Raw genomic sequence first — 25362 nt, 5'->3', positions numbered from 1 at the left:
AGGTAATTGTAGGTATTTTATTTAATTAATTTAATGATAGTGTAGTGTTAGGTTTAATTGTAACTTAGGTTAGGATTTATTTTACAGGTAATTTTGTAATTATTTTAACTAGGTAACTATTAAATATTTCTTAACTATTTAATAGCTATTGTACATGGTTAAAATAATTACAAAGTTGCCTGTAAAATAAATATTAATCCTAAAATAGCTACAATGTAATTATAATTTATATTGTAGCTATATTAGGGTTTATTTTACAGGTAAGTATTTAGCTTTAAATAGTAATAATATATTTAATAAGAGTTAATTAATTTTGTTAAATTAAAATTATATTTAACTTAGGGGGGTGTTAGTGTTAGGGTTAGACTTAGCTTTAGGGGTTAATACATTTATTAGAATAGCGGTGAGCTCCGGTCGGCAGATTAGGGGTTAATAATTGAAGTTAGGTGTCGGCGATGTTAGGGAGGGCAGATTAGGGGTTAATACTATTTATTATAGGGTTAGTGAGGCGGATTAGGGGTTAATAACTTTATTATAGTAGCGCTCAGGTCCGCTTGGCAGATTAGGGGTTAATAAGTGTAGGCAGGTGGAGGCGACGTTGTGGGGGGCAGATTAGGGGTTAATAAATATAATATAGGGGTCGGCAGTGTTAGGGGCAGCAGATTAGGGGTACATAAGGATAACGTAGGTGGCGGCGCTTTGCGGTCGGCAGATTAGGGGTTAATAAGTGTAGGTAGCTGGCGGCGACGTTGTGGGGGGCAGGTTAGGGGTTAATAAATATAATATAGGGGTCGGCGGTGTTAGGGGCAGCAGATTAGGGGTACATAAGGATAACGTAGTTGGCGGTCGGCAGATTAGGGGTTAAAAAAATTTAATCGAGTTGCGGCGATGTGGGGGGACCTCGGTTTAGGGGTACATAGGTAGTTTATGGGTGTTAGTGTACTTTAGAGTACAGTAGTTAAGAGCTTTATAAACGGGCGTTAGCCCAGAAAGCTCTTAACTACTGACTTTTTTCCTGCGGCTGGAGTTTTGTCGTTAGATTTCTAACGCTCACTTCAGCCACGACTCTAAATACCGGAGTTAGAAAAATCCCATTGAAAAGATAGGATACGCAATTTACGTAAGGGGATCTGCGGTATGGAAAAGTCGCTGAAAAGTGAGCGTTAGACCCTTTTTTGAGTGACTCCAAATACCAGAGTTAGCCTAAAACCAGCGTTAGGAGCCTCTAACGCTGGTTTTCACGGCTAACGCCAAACTCCAAATCTAGGCCATAGACTTGGATTGTTGGGGCAAATTTCAGGCGCTTCTCCTTAATTACATAGATTCTAATTTAATTGTAGTGGGTGATTTTAATTTAACACCTAGATTTCCACTTGACATGAAAAGTTTGCAAGGTAGAAAGCAGGATTATAGACTATCAAAAGAAAATAGAATCTTACATACACTTAAAAGAGCCCTTAAACGAAATGATATTTGGCGGATTCAGAATCCGGATAATAAATGCTACACATGCCTTTCTAAATCTTTTGCCTCCTTGTCCAGGATTGACTATTTTCTAGTAGCTGATGCTTTATTGAGGGAAGACTTAAAGGGACATAATACTCATATGCTAAATCACTTGAAACTGATGCATTATAACTGTAAAAAGCTGACAGGAAAATATCACCTGAGTATCTCTATGTAAAAAAGGAAGATATTTTACCTCACAATCTCCTCAGCTCAGCAGAGTAAGTTCAGTGTAAAAAGTTATACTCAGCTGCTCCCAGCTGCAGGTAAAAAAATTAAAAAAAATGAAGAAATGAACAGCAGCCAATCAGCAGTGCTGAGGTCATGAACTCTTTTACTGTGATCTCATGAGATTTGACTTAACTCTCATGAGATTTCATAGTAAGCTTCCTTTACCTGATTGGTGAAATAATATGAGAGTGCACAATGCTCATCCCTTCTGCTGTCCTAGGACAGACACACTAAAATGCTGCTTAGAAATCCTTCACAATGGGATTTGGCTACTGAGGAACTTTTGAGGTAAAATATCTTTCTTTTTTACATAGAGATGTTCAGGTGATATTTTCTAGACAGCATTTTACAGCTATGCTGCATCACTTTCAAGTGTTTAAAAATTTGTGTATTATGGCCCTTTAAAAGCAGAAATAAAGGAATTCACAGTCTCAGATAATTCGCCCATTACATTAAAAATATTTCTGGAAGATATAAAAAAAAGGGATCAAGAGGAACTTTTTCCGCACTAAATATATGCTAAAAAATGTTATTCTAAGGGAAAAATTAAATATGTTCTTTCTTTTCTTTAAATAGAGCGTATGAAGACAGGTTAGAGATTCTATGGGAAACAGTGAAAGCCATATTAAGAGGAGAGATAGTGAGTTTTATGGCAACATTTAAAAAAAAAGGAAAAGAGAAAGAGGAGCAACTCACTAATCAATTAACCAATGCCTAAAATAGATATCTTCAAATAGCCTCAAATAACAATTGGTCTAAATATATACAAGCAAAACAAGAAAGAGATTTTTTTTTATAAGAAGCCATAAGAGAGGACCTGAAAAGTAAAGCTAAATTTATGAAATTTGGTAATAAAATGGGCAGCTATTTGGCTAAGGTAGTTAAATCTGTTAAAAAAATAACATAATTCATACAATAAATGTAGGAGAGTTCAATATACATGACCCTGAGAAAATAAACAATACCTTTTACAAATTATTCCGAGAATTTTATAGTGCTAGCAAGATAGATAGCATAAAAAAGATCTGTTCTGGGACACTCTATCCATTCCCACTTTATCACCAGAACAGATTGAAAGTATAAATCAACCAATTACAGAAGAGGAGGTTGACTTAACAATCAGAAAGATTAAAGTTAATAAGGCCCCTGGACCGGATCAATTACCAGCAGAGTTTTACAAAATATTAAGCAAAGAAATCTCAAAAAACCTGACAAAACTATTTAATTATTATTATGTGGACAGAGGACCAATGTCAAAAAACGTTACCAAAGTGGTAACTATTATCTTCCATAAGAAAGGAAGAGATCCATAAAGCTTGTATTATTCTTGAGAACTTCAGGAATGATAAAGATAAAAAATATGAATCAAATCAAGATGCAGCAATGATAGCTATAGATGCGGAAAAAGCATTTGACGCAGTGCAATGGGATCATCTGTTTATATCTCTGATAAAGTTTGGCTTTTCTGGGTCTTTTATGAATTATATTAGATCAATATATAATAACCCAATATCTGTAATCTCAGTTAATGGAATTGATTCTCCTGATATAAAATTGGAAAAAAGGAACTAGACAGAGTTGTCCACTTTTGCCTCTCCTGTTTAATATATCTATTGAATCCCTAGCTATAAAAATCTGTCAAGACTTACAAGGGGTTTTATGCAAAAATATAGAGGAAAAATTTCTGTTATATGCGAATGATGTGCTGATTTTTCTACGACTTACCTCACAGAATATCCCTAGGTTAATGGAAATAATAGATAATTATAGTGCGTTCACGGGCTATAAGGTAAATATTAATAAGACAGAGCTTTTATGGTTAAAGAAAGATAGAGATTCTATAACTGAAAGCCCCTTTAAAGTAGTGCACCAATTTATATATTTAGGTTTATGCCTTAGTAAGAATCCAAAAGACTGGTATCATCAGAATTTCAAGCCAATATTCTAAAAAATATGTGAACATATCAACGCTTGGAAACATCTTCCACTAGCTTTAACAGGTAATATTAACTTAATTTAAATTATTTTATTCTCAAAAATCCTATATAAATTACAGAACTTACCTATACTGATAAGGAAGGCAGATATAAAAGCCTTCAATAAAGACCTGATTAATTGTATATGGGTCTTTAAAAACACTAACCCATACCAGAGACTTAGGAGGATTTGGTCTTCCAGATCTGGAAAAATATAATTTATTCTGTCTATTTAAAGTAGATGTTGAATGGATTTTAGATACTGAGTATTACACAACAAAAAATAGAAGAGGGCATAGTTAAACCTTTTTCCTTAAAAGCTATATTACATACAAAAGTAAAAGAATCTTCCAAAAGAGATTAAAAACCAGAAGTACCTTTAAGGGTATCATTAAAGCTTGGTAGCAATTTTGTAAAAAATTACGGTTAAATTATACGGTTTCAAATTATCTAACAATTACTGGTTTTCCTCTATTTCCTGAAGCATTAAGATTAGCAGTGTTTCATAGATGGAAAAGGAAGGGGTTGATATATATTAGTCAAATAAAAAAACATTTCTGACCCCAGGATTCGGGTCAAAACCTTTGAAGATCTAAGATCCGAGTTTGATCTACCCAGTAAATCCTTTTTTGCGTTCCAACAACTAAGAAACCTAGCTAATAACTTAGTATATACTCAAGGTACTGACTGGAACTGGTCTACAATTAAGGAAAACTTACAAATTTGTAAAAACAGAGACTATTCCATTAAAAACTTGTACAGGAAGATAGTTGAAAAAGAGGGCCAATAAATCTTCAATTGTTAGTTAAAAAATGGCATATTAAGGGTTTTTGAGAGAGTAATGAATAATCAATACAAAATAGCTTCAGAAGAATAGACAAAATTATTGTATCTAGTAATTATAGAGAAGCGCATACTAATCTACTTCATCAAACGTATCTCATTCCCGCAATGATGGCGAGATGGAGGGAAAAAAAAGATAAATGTATAAAATGTTGCAGTGGAGGTGCGGATATTTTACATTATTTTTGGGAATGTACAAATGTTAGACAATATTGGAATAATATAAGCTTCTGGCTATCAAGAATCTTGAAAGAAAACATCCACCGAGATATAGTATTTTTCTTATTTCCAACGGAAAATAGAGTTAAAGAAAAATTATTTATTGAAACTGATATAGTAATAGCCAGGTTTTTGTTACTGAACTTTTGGATTTCTAGGAAAACTTCATCTATAGCTGAATTTAATAAACAGTTGTTCAATCAAATGATCATAGAACAATATATGATAGAGCATGATAAAGTCACGGAAATTTAAAGACTTTTTAAAGAAATCAGAGATATTTATTCAATCACAGACACTTAATATGCAAAAGAGAAATATATATCCCCTGCGATCTTCTGATTATCTAATGAATGCAATACTAAGGGACGAATTACCCAGTATATATTTTTTTTTTAATAAATATTTTTATTTATTTGAGGAAAACACATAATACAAAAATATCATACAAAGGAAACATTTTGAAAAATATGAATACAGGAAGATAACGACAATCACTAAAGCGATAATCTAATGTTGTATGACATTTCACATAAAACGAAAAGAAGAAAGAGAAAGTATCTTCCTCAATTTTATATTAATAGTAAGTAAGTGGGGATATATGCTCTCATAGGGTAGTCTTGAGAAGGTTAATGGGGCGAGGAACGGAGAAGAGGATAAGGAGAAAGTAGTGGGTTAGGAAAGGGAATAAGAAGAGGGTGAGTACTATGACAAGGCAGTAGTATCTAATGTTGATGGTGTATGGTATCAGAGAGAAGTGGCCAAGGTCTAAGCAATGTAGAATTGGTTTAATCAGAGAATTTTTCCCACCAAGGGGCCCAAGTTGCGTGATAGAAATCTAGTTTATCTAGGGCTGAGTGGGAGTGGGCTTCCATCTTAGATATGTAGTTAACTGTAGCTAAGATCTGTGGGGTGCTAGGAGGAGAGACTTGTTTCCAGGCTTTTGCGATTTCTAGCTTAGTGGTCATCAGAACATAAATGGACAAGGCTTTCTGTGTAGGTGTGAGGGCCGGGAAGTTGAGGTGGTGCAGACCAATTTGGGGGTTAAGCTGTATAATTATGCCTAGAGAGTTTAGTAAGTTAGTTACCCAGAGCCATGTAGAGGAGAGTCTCGGGCAAAACCACCAAATATGCGCCTGAGTTCCAATTTGTCCGCAGCCCCTCCAGCAGAGAGGAGAGTGAGAATTATATATCCTATGAAGGGTAACTGGGACTAGATGCCATCTCACTGTGAATTTATAGTGGAGTTCCCAAAGGGATGTGAAGTGTAATAACTTTCTAGTAAACTTGAGTTCTCTGTACCAAGAGTCGGCGTCAACCGTGAAGTTAAGTTCAGTTTCCCAAGCTATAAACTGTGAGACTTTTTGTTGAGAGGAGGGATCCAATAATATCTCGTAATGGAACAATAAGGTTCCTTTGAGCTTGTGAGGTAGGGACCATCGCTGTTCCCATTTTGTGTCAGATCGAAGGCGCTCTTTAGGGAAACCCCATGATCTAATAATGGAAGAGAGTCGGAAGTCCTCAAACTTCAACGGGGTTGGGATCCGTAATTTACTACAAATCGATGCGTGAGAGATACCTCCGGTATGACCATAGAGGTCAGCAACACGGTCCGCTCCAAGAGAGGACCAGCTAGAGATATGAGTATCAGGAAGGCAGAAAAGAGCACTAGCTATAGTTTGACACGGGGAGGGGTGGGGGGCAATCGAATCTAAGTGTCTCGTCTGATCCCAGAACTTAAGGGTATCCAGTATCACCGGGTGTGCAGTATCAAGGTTTTTCCAATAGTGAGAGGGAATCCAAGGGAGGTCAGATAACCCCATTCCCAGAGGGAGTAAAGACTGTTCAACTTCTCTCCATAGGGCAGAGTTATCAGTGCGTCCCCAGTCGATCAGGTGGGTTAGGCGCGCCGCTTGATAGTAGAGAATGATATTAGGCATTCCTAGGCCTCCTCTATCACTTGTTCTTTGAAGTGTTTGTCTCGACGTTCGGGGGTGCTTGCCCTTCCAGACATAACCGGTAATAAGACTCTGAAGCTTATTCAAAATTGGGCGAGGCAGATTCAGTGGAATAGTGCGGAATAGATAGATAATTTTCGGAATATAAGACATTTTAATGGCGGCAATTCTGCCAGTCCATGAGATATCTCTAAAGTCCCAAGATTCTAGTAATTTTTTCCAATCAGGGAGTCTCTCTGTGAAATTCCTAAGAATGACAGTGGAAACATTTGGGGAGAGGTGGATACCTAGAATTTTCAAGGAGTGGGGTGACCATTGGAACCGATATCTTTCACGCAGAATGAGAAGATCTCGGGGTGTGACATTGACATGTAATGCTTCGGTTTTGGCAACATTTAATTTATAGTAGCTTAGGGCCTTAAATTTAGAAATGATTTTGAAGACGGGAGGGAGTGACTTAAGAGGACTAGTCAGCAGGAGAGTTACATCATCCGCATATAGGGAAATGGTGTGCTGGTGTGGGCCAATGGTAACGCCGAGAATATCCGGGGCTGTCCTCATGGCTTGGGCTAATGGCTCAATGGAGAAAGCAAACAAGAGCGGGGAAAGGGGACAACCTTGTCTCGTCCCATTGGTTATATCGAAGCTCTTAGATTGAAACCCTATTCCCTTGACCCTAGCGGATGGACTGGAGTATAGAGCCTGAATAGCAACAATGAATTTTTCAGGGATCCCAAAAATACGCAGAGTTTCCCATAAGTACTCCCACCTCACCCTATCAAAAGCTTTCTCAGCGTCCAATGATAGGGCTAACGTGGGGGTATCTCCCTTTGCGCTCTCCATTAGTATGTCTAGGACGCGCCTTGTGGCATCCGGACCTTCTCTCCGAGGAATAAATCCCACTTGATCTGGGTGTATCAGAGTGGGAGTGATTTGGGCAAGTCGATTTGCTATTATCTTTGCGTAGAGTTTGGTGTCTATATTAAGCAAAGAAATCGGGCGATAGCTCCCACAGTCCTGAGGGTCCTTGCCAGCTTTTAGTATAGTGGTGATGGAGGCTTCAAGAAATTCCCTTCGGAAACTGCCTTTGATAAACACTTCATTAAAGACCTTACAGAGAATTGGGGAAATTTGAAGGGAATAGGATTTATAGAATCGACTTGTAAATCCATCTGGACCCGGAAATTTCCCGATTTTAAGGTCTTTAATGGCTAAGGTGACTTCTTCAAGAGAGATGGGTGCTGTCAGAGTCAATATTTCGTTTTGGTCCAATCGAGGGAGATCTAGGTAGGAGAGGTATCTATGAATGCTAATAGGATCAAGAGTTTTCGTAGGGTCTGAAGAGCCCAAATTGTACAACTGGTGGTAAAAAAAAAAAAAGACGTCACGTGGCCACCTGAGGTTTTTATGGAAGTAATTTTGGCTTGTGCCGTCCAATTTCTTAGTTTTCTGGCTAATAAAGTAGAGACCTTATTGTTATTATGATAGTAGACCTGTTTAAGTCTGTCTAACATGCGCTGGGATTCACCAACTTCCAAATCCTTGATCTGTTTAGTGATCTCCGATAGTTGAGCATTAGTTGTAGCGTACCCAGTATATTTTAGTACCATTGTTGTATGGTGGTGATAGAACAGGAGAAGGTGGATGCTTTATACCCGTTTTAGTCTTTTTTTTCTTCTCTTTTTTCTTTTCTTCTTGTTCTATGTTTTTTATTTTTGTTTAGTTATACATGTTCAGAAAGATATTCAATTCATTGTTAACTAAGGTGATACGGGAGTCTTTATTACAATATATTATGATTAATTTCTCATATGAATGTTTTTGGAAAATATGAAAAAGACTGTCTAGATTTAGATAACTATTAATTATCTGGGTTCTTATATTCAATGTATTAGGAAATTGATTGATGTCAGATGACTATTTTATGTTTGAGAGTTTATGATATAAAGAAGCAAAATATGGTTGTTATATCCATTTATGTTATCCTGCTGATATGTACCAAATGTTCTCATTGTATCATGAATTGATTCATCAATAAACAAATAATTTTTTATTTTTTATTTATTTTATTATTTTTCCTGCAAATTAATTAAAGGACCAGTAAACACAACAGATTTGCATAATCAACAAATGCAAGATAACAAGACAATACAATAGCATTTACTCTGAATTTCAAATGAGTAGTAGATTATTTTCTAACACATTTCAAAGTTATGTATATTTCCACTCCCCCTATACCATGTGATACCAATCAGCCAATCACAAATGCATATACGTATAGTCTGAGTTCTTACACATGCTCAGTAGGAGCTGGTGACTCAAAAAAGTGTAAATATAAAAGACTGTGCACATTTTTTTTAATGGAAGTAAATTGGAAAGTGGTTTAAAATTACATGCTGTATCTGAATCATGAAAATTTTATAAAACCTGAGTGTCCCTTTAATAAGCACATATTCAGAATATTTGGAATGTATGAGACTAAATGTAGATAATTTGTAATACTCAGTTATCTGTTTCCACCCTTGTCGGGTAATGGAACATACACACAAAAGTGTATCAAAATCAACGTAATAGGGCTGATTGATCAAAGCATCAATCTCGGTGCATTCGTTGGAGTCTATACGCCCGTCAGACATCGCTGCCGCGAATCCACATACGATGCCCTTATTTATTAAAAAGTCTGTCAAGTACAGAGCAATGAGCATTGGACTGTTGATCAATAAGAGTCATCGATGTTGTGGATATTCTGTTTTCCCTAACTTTATACCATATCATTACTATAAAAGTAAATTTCTCTAAAGCTAATCTTTTATTTTTCATCTGTTAATGTCCAAGAAATAGCTAGATTTAAACTTGAACAAACAATAATATCTCATTGTTTTATTTATTTGTAAAACAAAAAATCTGATATATGATATTTTGACATAAATTAATGTGTATTTGTATTTCTAGAAATCATGATATGACTATCTCATGTTTTTTTCTTTTTTTAAAATTATTATAATTGCTAGAATTTGTACATATATCTTTGCACATACTTTTATTTATACCACTATATATGTATATAGTGTAAATATATTATTATTCTGAGCAAGAATAATATGCGAATATAACATGTAATCAGGGTATTATATGTATTTATTTGGAATCAATGGATAATTTAGGAGCTGGGACAGTTTTCTCTTCTGTGTAACCCTTCCTGATTGCAGTCTAGTTTGAAACACCACCCCTACACAGGTGTTATAAAATGGGCTGGCATATAAGATGACATTTCTTAATGAAAATTAAATTCAAGAGAAGGGAAAAAAACCACTGGCCTAGATTTAGAGTTTGGCGGTAGCCGTCAAAACCAGCGTTAGAGGCTCCTAAAGCTGGTTTTTACCGCCCGCTGGTATTTAGAGTCAGTCAGGAAAGGGTCTAACGCTCACTTTGCAGCCGCGACTTTTCCATACGCCATTTGCGTATCCTATCTTTTCAATGGGATCTTTCTAACGCCGGTATTTAGAGTCGTGGCTGAAGTGAGCCTTAGAAATCTAACGACAAAACTCCAGCCGCAGAAAAAAGTCAGTAGTTAAGAGCTTTCTGGGTTTATAAAGCTCTTAACTACTGTGCTCTAAAGTACACTAACACCCATAAACTACCTATGTACCCCTAAACCGAGGCCCCCCCCACATCGCCGCCACTCTATTAAAAAATTGTAACCCCTAATCTGCCACTCCGTACACTGCCGCCATTTACGTTATCCCTATGTACCCCTAATCTGCTGCCCCTAATACCGCCGACCCCTACATAATATTTATTAACCCCTAATCTGCCGCCCCCGCTATCGCTGGCACCTGCATATTTTTTTTAACCCCTAATCTGCCGCTCCGTACACCGCCGCAACCTACATTATACCTATGTACCCCTAATCTGCTGCCCCTAACACAGCCGACCCCTATATTATATTTATTAACCCCTAATCTGCCCCCCACAACGTCGCCGCCAGCTACCTACAATAATTAACCCCTAATCTGCCGACCGGATCTCGCCGCTACTCTAATAAATGGATTAACCCCTAAAGCTAAGTCTAACCCTAACACTAACACCCCCCTAAGTTAAATATAATTTAAATCTAACGAAATAAATTAACTCTTATTATATAAATTATTCCTATTTAAAGCTAAATACTTACCTGTAAAATAAATCCTAATATAGCTACAATATAAATTATAATTATATTGTAGCTATTTTAGGATTAATATTTATTTTACAGGACACTTTGTAATTATTTTAACCAGGTACAATAGCTATTAAATAGTTAATAACTATTTAATAGCTAAAATAGTTAAAATAATTACAAAGTTGCCTGTAAAATAAAGATTAATCCTAAAATAGCTACAATATAATTATTATTTATATTGTAGCTATATTAGGGTTTATTTTACAGGTAAGTATTTAGCTTTAAATAGGAATAATTTATATAATAAGAGTTAATTTATTTCGTTAGATTTAAATTATATTTAATTTAGGGGGGTGTTAGTGTTAGGGTTAGACTTAGCTTTAGGGGTTAATCCATTTATTAGAGTAGCGGCGAGATCCGGTCGGCAGATTAGGGGTTAATTATTGTAGGTAGCTGGCAGCGACGTTGTGGGGGGCAGATTAGGGGTTAATAAATATAATATAGGGGTCGGCGGTGTTAGGGGCAGCAGATTAGGGGTACATAGTTATAATGTAGGTTGCGGCGGTGTACGGAGCGGCAGATTAGGGGTTAATAATAATATGCAGGGGTCAGCGATAGCAGGGGTGGCAGATTAGGGGTTAATACATGTAATATAGGGGTCGGCGGTGTTAGGGGCAGCAGATTAGGGGTACATAGGTATAATGTAGGTTGCGGCGGTGTACGGAGCGGCAGATTAGGGGTTAAAAAAATATGCAGGGGTCAGCGATAGCGGGGGCAGCAGATTAGGGGTTAATAAGTGTAAGGTTAGGGGTGTTTAGACTCGGGGTACATGTTAGAGTGTTAGGTGCAGACGTAGGAAGTGTTTCCCCATAGAAAACAATGGGGCTGCGTTAGGAGCTGAACGCTGCTTTTTTGCAGGTGTTAGGTTTTTTTTCAACTCAAATGGCCCCATTGTTTTCTATGGGGGAATCGTGCACGAGCACGTTTTTGAAGCTGGCCGTGTCCGTAAGCAACGCTGGTATTTAGAGTTGCAGTGGCGGTAAATATGCTCTACGCTACATTTTTTGGAGCCTAACGCAGCCATTCTGTGAACTCTAAATACCAGCGGTATTTAAAAGGTGAGGGGGAAAAAAAGCATGCGTAGCTAACGCACCCCTTTGGCCGCAGAACTCTAAATCTAGCCGACTGAAAATATCAGGACAGTAAAGAGGTGATTTTCATTTCTGCAGTATCTGATTCATGACAGTTAAATGTTAGGTGGACTATCCCTTTGAGCTATCATTTTAAGATTATATTGAATCAAACATCAATTGATTTTTAAAATAATTTTCAAAAATATTACAATGTGTGTCCAAATGTCATCATTAATGTTTAACTTTAATACTAATTTCACATATACATACTTTCAAAGTATAATACACAATTGTAACAAATGGCACTTACAAGTTCTGATGAGTGATCAATGACACACGAATCAAGCAATTTGATCCGTTAGTGATAGTATATAATGTATATTTAAATCAGATTGGCTGAAGTCATACATCATGTGGTTATGCATTTCACAATCAAAAGTGGTGGAAAATTTCACTAGTTTTTGGGTTGTTTAGGAGTTTGAGTATTCCGTCCAATTTGGTGCGAAGTATTGCATCAAATTTGGTGCGAAATGCAGTGGGACTTGTATTACATGCTTCAAACAAGGTTATATTAGATTGATAAAAAAAAGGAAGTTAGTTATAGTATGTAATGTATTTATTTCATTTGTATCCCTATATCTACTAGTCCTGCTGCCAGACAGACATTACCTGTCATTAAAACTACTTTTGAAATGCATCTGTCCCTTGAAATTACATGTGATTATAGTATTATTATTTAACATTATTTAGATAGTGAACATGCGTCTTTGTTGTCTGTGTGATTTAGAAAGAGTATATAATTGTAATCAACTTTCTAATTTACATAAATATGTAATAAGCTTCATTCTCTTGCAGCATCTAACATAACCTTTCTGAGTTTTCAGACTCCCATTGATTTCTATGGCATTCGCGGCCTCAAGGGTGGTGGTTTGAACAATAGGTTCGCTGCTGTTGAATGTTTGATAAATTGGGAAGAGGGTCAAATAGAGTCGAATGTGAATTCGAAACATCTGGAATGATGCAAGCATCGATCTGCGTCGGATTGGAAGCGTACATTATGTTACACATTTCAACATCTGACGATGTTGATGCTTTGTTAATTACGGCGGATTCAATTTGCGTCAAATATAACACGAGATTCAAGCAGATTCCATCGTATTATCAGTTGAAGCTTTGATAAATTGGCCCCAATGTGTCATCTTTCTCAAAAAACAGTCAGGTGCTAAAACTACATAGTCCCTATCATTTAGTGAGCAATAGAAGTCTAAACATGCAACATACATTTTTTTGGCTTTAATTTCAATTTAAACAGCTTTCCACATAACTTATTTTAATAAAAATAAACATTTACAGTACATTTTTTGTTGTTGTTTAATAAGCAGTAACTGAGTAAATCCACCTTTATCAAACACATGGGAGAGTGGCTGTGCACAGGGTGACGTAACAGGGGAGGGGTTTTATGCTAAATGCTGGTTCATGAGAATCATGAATACATGAGCGGTTGGGGAGACAGAATAGATACAGTACACCAGGGAACCAATCCCTGTAGGCTATTCAGTCTTCTCCTCCTTCGTGTTCACCATTGTCTCCACCCTCCAGCAGTAGCATCACATTTAACCAGGTGGCTGTCTTCTTACCACAGGCAGCGTGCACCCTTATTCATAAACAAACCCTTAGTCTTCCGCCTGCTGTATACTCCAGGGACATGTTCCATTCAGCAACAACATTATACTGGACTAGTTTATTTTATATATATATATATATATATATATATATATATATATATATATATATATATATATATATATATATATATATATGCTGCAAGCTACAAGAACAAAGCTTTATTAGGCTTTCTTTGTTCAACAGCTTTTATACTGTTCTCTCTGAGGTCCATAAAATGTTATAAATTAATTAAAGCTATACACAGCATCAATAAAAATAATTCTTGTTTTGCTTAGTTGCTAAGTTATTTAGTATTCAGAGACTGGTGACTTATTTTTATACTTTTCACAGTTACACAGTGCAAACGTGTTAATGACTTTAACTCATAATAGCAGAGATCCTATTAGCCTGTCTCTGTAATATAATTATCTGCACATGGTTTTGTTTTGCCCACATACCCACCTGTCTTAAACACAATGGTTACTCTTTCCCCTGTTAAAATAGATGCTATAATGTTGATTTGTTTGTCACAGTTTAACTGTGACTGTAGAGGGTTCGGCTTTGTAATTTATTCCCACTCAGCCCTGCAGCACAGAATGGGTTGATAGTATGAGCAAACCCAGCAACAAGAGAGGCACCAATCCCAACATACAGACCTTCATTCTCCCTCACCTCCTCCTCTTTTCCCATGCACCCGCCCTCAGCTAGCAACACAGTCTGCTCTCATCCCTTAGGGATGTTTTTAATTTTATGTATGGTTGAAAGTGTATCTTTAATCACATGGTATAATACTAATACTATTAATAATATAGGAAACAGAAAAACAAAGGTGCCATTGCAGATATTAAATACATTAATAAGAAAAGGTACCTACTCGTTTAATTAATATTCTGTATGCATCTTGTAATTTTTGTACATTATATATATATATATATATATATATATATATATATATATAAATACTGTATATATATATATATATATATATATATATATATATATATAAAATTTCTTTTTTTTAGCAATTAAAAAAAATGCAAAGTGAGTACACTAATGAAGAATCTAAATCAAATAAATATTTGGTGAGACCACACTTGACAAAGTTAGGGATTTTGTAGGCATGTAGGGCTAGATTACGAGTGTTACACTAACTGTTGCAGGTATTAAGAGTTGAAAGTAAATGCGTTCGCTTGAGCACAATTGAATTTAACACACATCAGTTTCAGAGCAACTTCAGAGCGCTGATTAACTGTAATGTGAAACAAAAAAGTGGCACAAAAAACATCAAAAATACCTTTAAAACTAGTTACACTCAGAATAACATTAAGTTATCATGATAGGAGTATCATGTACATTATAGCATAATGCTTAAACAAACACATGCACACCCACTAACACACACAGACACGCCCACTAACACACCCGTGTGCACACATACACACACAAACACACTAACACACACAAAGGCACACACACAGAGACACAAAACACACACAAATATACACACACTAACACATATGCATAAACTAAGTACTCAATTGTACATAATCATACACTTCATGTTAGCTTTACTGTAAATTTAAACAACTTTTGCTTAAAGGGACAGTCTACAGAAGAATTTTTATTGTTTAAAAAGATAGATAATCCCTTTATTACCCATTCCCCAGTTTTGCATAACCAACACAGTTATATTAATATACTTTTTACCTCTGTGATTACCTTGTATCTAAGCCTAATTTCCCCTTATTTTAGTTTTGAGAAACTTGCATTTTCACCAATTAGTGCTAACTCCTAGGTAACTCCACAGGCGTAAGCACAATGTTATCTATATGGCACACATGAACTAACGCCCTCTAGTTAATGCATTCAGATAAAAGGCGGCCTTCAAGGGCTTAGACATTAGCATATGAGCCTCCTAGGTTTAGCTTTCATGTAAGAATACCACGAGAACAAAGCAAAATTGATGATTAATGTTCATTGGAAAGTTGTTTAAAATTACATAAAAATCATGCAAGTTTATTTTTGACTAGACTGTCCCTTTAAAGGGACACGAAAATGTTTATTTCTTGATTAAGATAGAGAATAAGATTTTAAACAACATTTACAATTTACTTCTATCTAATTTGCTCCATTCTTTTAGATATCCTTGATTGAAGAAATAGCAATACACATGGGTGAGCCAATCACACAAGACATCTATGTGCAGCCACCAATCAGCAGCTACTGAGCCTATTTATATATGCTTTTTTAACTAAGAATAGCAAGAGAATGAAGCAAATTAGATAATAAAAGTAAATTGGAAAGTTGTTTAAAATGTCATGTTCCTTCTGAATCATGAAATTTTTTTTTTTGGATTTCATGTCCCTTAAATCGATAAAAAAAAATATATGGTATTTTATATACCGTACATGATAGAAATATATATCTCTTTAATTACCAGTGGAGCTTGATCACTATCATTCGGCTAGATTACGAGTGTTGCGTGAAGGTAAAAAAGCAGCGTTATCAGGTCCTAACGCTGCTTTTTTACGCCCACTGGTATTACGAGTCTTGCAGGTTTAGGGGCACCGCACACTTTTTTGGCCTGAACGCAAAGCAACTTACGTAAATTTCGTAAAGGCTTTTTTCAATGGGATTTGCATAGCGCCGGTATTACGAGTTTGTCCTGGGAGGCCAAAAAGTGAGCGGTACACCCTCTACCGCCAAGATTCCTAACGCATTTTAAAGTCAGTAGTTATTAGTTTTTTGCTACAAAGCTGTAGCATAAAACTCATAACTAAAGTGCTAAAAAATACACTAACACCCATAAACTACCTATTAACCCCTAAACCTCCCGCATCGCAAACACTAAAATAAAATTATTAACCCCTAATCTGCCGCTCCGGACATCGCCGCCACTAGAATAAACATATTAAGCCCTGAACCGCCGCACTCCCGCCTTGCAAACACTAGTTAAATATTATTAACCCCTAATCTGCCGCCCCTTACATCGCCGCCACCCACATTATACTTATTAACCCCTAATCTGCCGCTCTGGACATCGCCGCCACCTACATTATACCTATTAACCCCTAGTCTGCTGCCCCCAACATTGCCACCACCTACCTACATTTATTGACCCCTAATCTGCCGTCCCCAACATCGCCGCCACTATTCTAAATGTATTAACCCTTTAAACCTAAGTCTAACTCTAACCCCAACACCCCCTAACTTAAATATAATTTAAATCTAAATAAAACTTACTATCATTACCTAAATTATTCCTATTTAAAACTAAATACTTACCTATAAAATAGACCCTAAGCTAGCTTCAATATAACCAATAGTTACATTGTAGCTAGCTTAGGGTTTATTTTTATTTTACAGGCAAGTTTGTATTTATTTTAACTAGGTAGAATAGTTACTAAATAGTTATTAACTATTTACTAACTACCTAGCTAAAATAAATACAAATTTACTTAAGTTACACTACCACCTAACACTACACTACAATTAAATACAATTAAATAAATAAAATACAATTAAATAAATTAAATACAATTATCTAAATTACAAAAAAACAAAACACTAAATTACAGAAAATAAAAAACAAATTACAAGATATTTAAACTAATTACACCTAATCTAAGAGCCCTATCAAACTAAAAAAAGCCCCCCCAAAATAAAAAAAACCCTAGCCTAAACTAAACTATCAATAGCCCTTAAAATGGCCTTTTACAGGGCATTGCCCCAAAGAAATCGGCTCTTTTACCTGAAAAAGAAATACAAACAACCCCCCCAACAGTAAAAACCCACCACCCACACAACCAACCCCCCAAATAAAACCCGAACTAAATAACTAAAAAAACCTAATCTCCCCATTGCCCTCAAAAGGGCATTTGGATGGGCATTGCCCTTAAAAGGACATTTAGCTCTATTACTGCCCAAAGCCCTAACCTAAAAATAAAACCCACCCAATACACCCTTAAAAAATCCTAACACTAACCCCCGAAGATCCACTTACCGGGAAAAGTCTTCATCCAAGCGGCAAGATGTCCTCAACGAAGCTGGCAGAAGTGGTCCTCCAGACGGGCAGAAGTGGTCCTCCAGACAGGCAGAAGTCTTCACCCAGACGGCATCTTCTATCTTCATCCTTCTGACGCGGATCGGCTCCATCTTCAAGACATCCAGCGCGGAGCATCCCCTTCAATCGACGTCTTCTTGCTGAATGAAGTTACCTTTAAATGACATCATTCAAGATGGCGTCCCTTAGATTCCGATTGGCTGATAGAATTCTATCAGCCAATCGGAATTAAGGTTGAAAAAATCCTATTGACTGATTGGATCAGCCAATAGGATTGAGCTTGCATTTTATTGGCTGATTGGAACAGCCAATAGAATGTGAGCTCAATCCTATTGGCTGATTGGATCAGCCAATAGGATTGAAGTTTAATCCAATTGGCTGATTGCATCAGCCAATAAATAGGATTTTTTCAACCTTAATTCTGATTGGCTGATAGAATTCTATCAGCCAATCGGAATCTAAGGGATGTCATATTGGATGACATCATTTAAAGGTACCTTCATTCAGCAAGAAGACGTCGGTTGAAGAGGATGCTCTGCGCCAGATGTCTTGAAGATGGAGCCGCTCTGCATAGGAAGGATGAAGATAGAAGATGCCGTCTGGGTGAAGACTTCTGCCCGTCTGGAGGACCACTTCGGCCCGTCTAGAGGACCACTTCTGCCGGCTTTGTTGAGGACATCTTGCTGCTTGGATGAGGACTTCTCCCGGTAAGTGGATCTTCGGGAGTTAGTGTTAGGATTTTTTAAGGGTGTATTGGGTGGGTTTTATTTTTAGGTTAGGGCTTTGGGCAACAATAGAGCTAAATGCCCTTTTAAGGGCAATGCCCATTCAAATGCTCTTTGCAGGGCAATGGGGAGGTTAGTTTTTTTTTTGTTAGGGTTTTATTTGGGTGGTTGGTTGTGTGGGTGGTGGGTTTTACTGTTAGGGGGGTTGTTTTTTTCTATTTCCTTTTCAGGTAAAAGAGCTGATTTCTTTGGGGCAATGCCCAGCGAAAGGCCCTTTAAAGGGCTATTGATAGTTTAGTTTATTCTAGGTTTTTTTTTTAATTTTGTGGGGGGCTTTTTTATTTTGATAGGGCTCTAAGATTAGGGGTAATTAGTTTAAATATCTTGTAATTTGTTTTTTTATTTTCTGTGGAATTTAGCTAATTAATTTAATTTATTTAATTGTATTTAATTTAATTAATTGTATTTAATTTATGTAATTGTAGTGTAGTGTTAGGTGTTAGTGTAACTTAGGTTAGGTTTTATTTTACAGGTAAATTTGTATTTATTTTAGCTAGGTAGTTAGTAAATAGTTAATAACTATTTAGTAACTATTCTACCTAGTTAAAATAAATACAAACTTGCCTGTAAAATAAAAATAAACCCTAAGCTAGCTACAATGTAACTATTAGTTATATTGTAGCTAGCTTAGGGTTTATTTTATAGGTAAGTATTTAGTTTTAAATAGGAATAATTTAGGAAATGATAGGAATTTTATTTAGATTTATTTAAATTATATTTAAGTTGGGGGGTGTTAGGGTTAGGGTTAGACTTAGGTATAGGGGTTAATACATTTAGAATAGTGGCGGCAACGTTGGGGACGGCAAATTAGGGGTTAATAAATGTAGGTAGGTGGCGGCTATGTTAGGGGCGGCAGATTAGGGGTTAATAAATATAATGTAGATATCGGCAATGTTGGGAGCAGCAGATTAGGGGTTAATAAGTATAATGTAGATGGCGGCGATGTCCAGAGCAGCAGATTAGGGGTTAATAAGTATAATGTAGGTGTCTGTGATGTAGGGGGCGGCAGATTAGGGGTTAAGAAGTATAAGATTAGGGGTGTTTAGACTCAGGGTTCATGTTAGGGTGTTAGGTGTAAACATAAAATGTGTGTGCTTTACGCTGCTTTTTTGCAGGTGTTAGACTTTTTCTCACCCGGCTCTCCCCATTGATGTCTATAGGGAAATCGTGCTTGAGCACGTAAAACCAGCTCACCGCTGACTTAGGCAGCACTGGTATTGGAGTGTGGTATGGAGCACAGTTTTGCTCTACACTTCTTGCCTGTTAACGCCGGGTTGATAAAAACCCGTAATACCAGCGCTGCAGGTAAGTGAGCGGTGAGAATAAACTGCAAGTTAGCACCTCACCCCTCATAACGCAAAACTCGTAATCTAGCCGAGAGGTTTTCTAACATATAAAAGGTTCCTCTTTGTTACCTTTTGTCATATTAATTTGATAGAAATCAGTTTAGAACCTGTACTATCTCATTTCAAAACATTTTATATATTGATATTTAAAAATACAGTTTTTTGTAATATATTGCTTTAGTAAGATTGATAGAATTGGTAGAATAGGGAAAACTGTATTTGCAAAGAATTTAGGACTATGGGGCTGATTCCAATCTTCACAATATTGTTAATATACAATTTTTTTTAATATTGATCTGTATTTTTAAGTTTTGACTGATCACAAACAATCCAAGCGATAACGCCATCTCCTTAGTGGGAAACTGTCAGGTGGGATCAGAGCAGATAGCAGAAAAATCGCTCATACAATGCATGGACAACAATGACTTCAGTGATTACAATCCTTTTGATCACAGGTTTTGCACTTTATTTCAGCAACAAAATGAACACATAAAATTCAACTCAAAAATGTTTTTTTAATAAAGTGCAAAATTGGCCTTTTCAACATGTTGTGCATGTGCAAAACACTTTAAAACAGTCGCAGAAGTAATTTAACCCCTTAAGGAAGTTACTTGTACATTGCGCGTCGTGAGGGGTTTAGAGTCCTGTAATAGTACAGGCCTCACCTACAGTGGCAAGATTTTGCTATTACTGCATACCTCTGATTGCCTCACTTCCTATTTAATCCCTTAAACTAAAAATGACAGCTGATGTAAGATTATGTTGGTTGTCATTAAGGGGTTAAAGTGACAGTATACACCAATTTTCATATAACTGCATGTAATAGACACTACTATAAAGAAGAATATGCACAGATACTGATCTAAAAATCCAGTATAAAACCTTTTAAAAACACCTAGATTACGAGTTTTGTGTTATGGCTGTGCGCAAATAGCGCATGTATAATGTTTATTGCATACTATTCGTAACATAGGTATTACAAGTCTGAAAAGAACATTGTTACACATTGCATTAACACGAATACCGCGTTTATTTCACTTGCGTAATCACGGCCGCGTAATGGATTCCCCCATAGAGATCAATGGAAACAGAAAAATAAACTGAATTTTCATCTAACACTCAATATCGCAAGAACTACACATTGCTGTCACATTACACATACAACATAATGGACACAAATAATAATCATGTCAAATGTATAAACAACAATCGCTCACACAATATAGCAGATTCGCATTCAACATTCACAATTATTTACAACAAATACTACATAACATCATGGGACAAAAGAACAAGAAAAACGGATTAGACACTTATACACAAACCAAACATTTGCATTGGCGATTAGGAAACATTTTTAAAAATAAAGATTTAGAACAGTTTACAAATACGATACAATCAAAAATTATAATTTTGATTTTGCAATTCTAAATTATGATAATGTTATGCAAACGATCACTATGACATCATCGCATTATACACATTCCTTTAAAACATACAGTATGTGGATTTAGAACTCAATATGAGCATGCGCAAACTCTACTCCAGATTGCACACATACAAATCTTCACAACAGCACACCCGGACCATGTTTACTTTGCAAACCGGTACATCATTAAAGGGACACTGAACCCAATTTTTTTCTTTTGTGATTCATATAGAGCATGAAATTTTAAGCAACTTTCTAATTTACTCCTATTATCAAATGTTCTTCATTCTCTTGGTATATATATTTGACGACGTGCAATGTGAACAACCTGGGTTGTTCTTGCTGATTGGTGGATAAATTAATCCACCAATAAAAAAGTGCTGTCCAGAGTCTGAACCAAAAAAAAGCTTAGATGTCTTCTTTTTTAAATAAAGATAGCAAGAGAATGAAGAAAAATTGATAATAGGAGTAAATTAGAAAGTTGCTTAAAATTGCATGCTCTATCTGTATCACGAAAGAAAAAAATTTGGGTTCAGTGTCCCTTTAAGCATTTACATAGGGTATATAAGCACAGTCTGAACATGACTTCCTTGACTGTATTGCTTCTTTGAGACAGGTACACATCTAGGCATTGGAGGTTAGAGATAGTCAGAGAGAGATAGTAAGAGATAGTGAGAGGGAGATAGTGAGAAAGAGATAGTGAGAGACAGTTTGTGTACATATAAGTGATTGTCGAGATTTTCAATATTTTCCTGTGTACCATTGAAATCGCAATAATAATGAAGATCTTCCAAACCTCTCGTCTACGTATATGTAATATTGAGTAAGAAACTGATTAAAGAGGCAGTAAAGTCCTAATGGTAGAATCCCTTTTGTTGAAGCTTAGAATGATGTCGTCATATTAGCTACATGCCTGTCTACTTTCCAAATCTTCGTTCTCTTGTTCTACTTTGCAACATTATTATTGTGTGATTATTAAAAAGATAAATGTGTGTTTTGTTGTTGTGTGATATGTGTTATGTACATATATGTATGTATTGTGATTCTCTCCTACATATGTTCATTTATATTAAGCAGTATAGCATTGTTGTTCCTTCCAAAAAAGCGACAAATAGAATGTTTTCTAATGATATATTTTAATTATACAAAATTTCTAATGGTATATTATGTTTAAATCCTGATCTTAAAGGGACACTAAAGCCATAATTTATCTTTTATGATTCAGACAGAGAATACAATTTTGAACAAAATTCCAATGTACTTCTATGATCTAAATAGCTTCATTGTTTATATATCCTTTGTTGAAGAAATAGCAATGCACATGGGTGAGCCAATCACCCAAGGCATCTATGTACAGCTTCCAATCATCATCTACTAAGCCTATTTAGATATGCCGTTCATCAAAGGATATGAAGAGAATAAATCAAATGATATAAAATAAGTAAATGAGAAAACTGTTTAAAATTGCATGCTCTTTCTGAATCATGAAATATAAAAATGGTGTTATATGTCCCTTTAAATATGTGTTATTTCTTAAAATTAAGGTTTCCTATTTGTGATGATACAATTGATCGTGATTTATACTTGATGTAATGTAATTTCCTAAATGATTTTGACCTTGTACTGATGTTCACACATGTAAAAAACATAACTACAGTGCCAAATAGTATATTTAGTGATCTATTTGTCAGTGCGGGACCTACACAAGAATTAATGAATTAGCGCAAACCGCCAGTATTATGAGTTTGAAAAGAGAAAATTATTGTGTGTGTTACAGAAAGAGGCTGATCGCGTGCACAAGCACATATTCCCCATAGAAGTCATGTCATTCTGTGAAATAGTACATAAAATTGTGATAATTTCATATTTAAAAAATGTTTTGTGTACGTAATCTGCTGTATATTGTTTGTATGTAGATAATTATGTATGTATGTGATGATATTTGTACGGAGATGTAGCTAAATGAGTGTATGTTCATGTATGTCTATGTGAGTCAATGTAAAATGGCTTTGTGTGCATTTTTTTCTAACACCCGAGATCTCGTATCTTTATATTTTTTTAAAATAATATTTTATTAAAAATTAATTTATTGTACAGTGTTTGTATGAGTGTAAGTGTACTTTGTATAATATTTGTGAAGTGATTAGTGAAGGATTTTGGTTGTGATATATCAATAATTACTGATCTTGGAAAGCATTATGGATTTGTGCATAAATGGGGATTTTTGTTGCGCTATGGAGATTTTTTCAAATTTATAATGGCTGCGTTATGGAAATTGATGCGTTATTGGCCATAACGGTACAATTTGAGTCATAACGCACAACTCGTAATCTAGCTGTTAATTAGAAGTTCCCAGTTTAGCACTTTTGATGAGGTCAGGCTGCGACATTCAGTGAAAGGGGCTGGATAACATGAACAGCAGACACTCCCCCTCTCCCCCTTCTCTGCATATGAAAAGACAGATTATACAAACAGGAGCTGCAGACATCAGTATACATTTAAAACTGTGGGGCTTGGTTAGAAATCTGAAAATGAAAAACAAAAATAAGCAAAACTATTCCTATTTACAAAAACACTCCCAGATGGGCTATATAAATGGGTCTTGGCAGTTTGTGGGTGTGTCTGGGTAGCCTTTGGGTGGGGCTAAGGGAAATTCTGAAAATAGGGACAGTTCAGAATTAGGACTGCCTCTCTCAAATAGGGATAGTTGTGTTATATTCAGCAGTAGTGGGCAGGATAGACATTTATATATGTACTAGTCCTAAAGTCCGTGTACACAGGCCTAAATCCCCACCCACTTGGATCCCCTCTCCCTCCCTCCTTCCCTTTCCCTGACACTCTCAACTTTTTTTTTCCTGTAGTGCAGCGGTCCCACCCGCTCCCGCCCCCTAGTGGCCCCCCCTCCAGCTTAAAAACATAATTGATCAAACATGACAATATACCCGTAATGCCTATATATACAAATACCATTCAGATTGTTTAATACATCATAAAGACCACTCTATCCAATTGCAAAGCAGACAAATCCATTATCTTATTTGGGATTTTATTGATTACTAACATCCATTATAGAAAGTTTCGAGTGCCTTTGTGGGAAAATGGAGATCAAATCTTGTTTGAGTTAACAAGCTTAGTTAGATGTGTTTGACTCTGAAAGATCGTGATCACTTTGTTAAAGAAAACAATTTTTCTTTTTCAACTTCACTAAAAAAAAATTGAAAGATTGGAATCGACCCTTATGTTTGCTATATCATATGCTGTGTAATTAATTTTTGCAGGTGTCTGTGAAATGATTATTTATATTTCAGTAAATATATCATTATTTGCCACATGCAGTAGCATTACGTCTATACTTAATTTTCACTTCAAGTAAAATGAGCAACCGTATTGCTCATAACAAAGTTCAGGATAGTATTGGGGAGTGGTCAACAGGTATATAGGGTGCTCTCCCTGAATACCTGTCACTGTCTATGACTACGGCCACACTGGGCCGAAACCGGTCAGACCTTTCCACTTGTCTCTCTTGCTGAGAGTTATCTACATGTTTTATCCTGAATCATTTCAATAAAATTTGCCTTTTATATATGGAACTGGAACCAAGTTGATTTTTTCTACCTACACTGGGACGTTTAATGGATACTGTTTTGTTTTAATTTTCACTTGTTCACATTATTTAATTTATTCTGTAGCTATGAATGATAGTATTGATGGAAACTGTATGGGAGAGTTGTATTTGTCATCTCTTTATTATTATCTTCTTCCTATACAAATATATATATCTATATCTTCTTTCATACACTTGTCAGACAGGTTTTATTTTTGGAAAACTTAGTCTATTGCAGCCTGAGGAAGGAGTGAGTCATTATGGGTTAGGAGGAGCTTATGAGAGGTTTGTCATTTATAGGCCAAATCTGTAGGAAACAAATCTTATTCATGAAAACCTTTACACCACTTCAGGGAAACTAGTTAATTAATTGAACTTTTAGTTAGTCAGACCAATACAATCCAAAAGCATTAAAAAAATGTCGCCAAATCTTGAGATTAAG

The sequence above is a fragment of the Bombina bombina genome, chromosome 3 (assembly GCF_027579735.1).
Source record: "Bombina bombina isolate aBomBom1 chromosome 3, aBomBom1.pri, whole genome shotgun sequence".
NCBI classification, from domain to species: Eukaryota; Metazoa; Chordata; class Amphibia; order Anura; family Bombinatoridae; genus Bombina; species Bombina bombina.
This window is presented reverse-complemented; position numbering follows the sequence as displayed.